Genomic DNA, 726 nt, shown 5'->3' on the forward strand with positions numbered 1-726 from the left:
CATACATTTTTTAATTTACTTCTTAAGAAAAAAGGAGCATCTGTAAGTATGAGGCCTCCTTTTGACTCATATCTAATAATCTCACAACAGGCAAAATTTGAGAAGTTGTGTCATAAATTCCCAAATTAGCAAATTTTGACTCAGAGACAGTTGGCAGGTTTAGAAGCTTTATTGCAGACATAATTTTAATTGTACTGAGCAGAGATATTTTGACAAGATAATTTTTCCAATCCACCTACTGAGACACGGGGAAATGAGTGCGATATATAGAAACAACACACTGAGAGCAAAACTAGGAGAAGAGGTGAGTCAAAAAGGTAAGCAAGAACACATTGCATAAAAAAAACTTGTCTAACTAGATCATTGTGTTGCCACTGAGTAGCTGTACAGCCTGGAAAGGAATTGGTGGAAGAATGGATTGTTAAATACACAGCAAGCTTGATGAGGAAATGGTTAGGTGTGCTTCATGAAGCTCAGTTGGCGTTTGACTGAGGAGATTGCCAGTCCCAGAGGAACAGCGGGACTTACCCACCTGAGAGGAAAGAGAAGTATGGAGGGAAAAGACAGAAAGAGGGGATCCTGACAGATGGATAGGGGGGCTGATACTGCCAAGACCATAACAAGCTACCTGTTTTTAGGAAATCTTTGATGGCTTGCTTTGGCCTTCAGACTGGGCCTTTTAACTGTTACTGTCTCTTATCTTACATCCAGAAATGACAACACTTT

The sequence above is a fragment of the Haplochromis burtoni genome, unplaced genomic scaffold, assembly GCF_018398535.1.
Source record: "Haplochromis burtoni strain Fernald_Lab_line unplaced genomic scaffold, NCSU_Asbu1 Contig_100, whole genome shotgun sequence".
NCBI classification, from domain to species: domain Eukaryota; kingdom Metazoa; phylum Chordata; class Actinopteri; order Cichliformes; family Cichlidae; genus Haplochromis; species Haplochromis burtoni.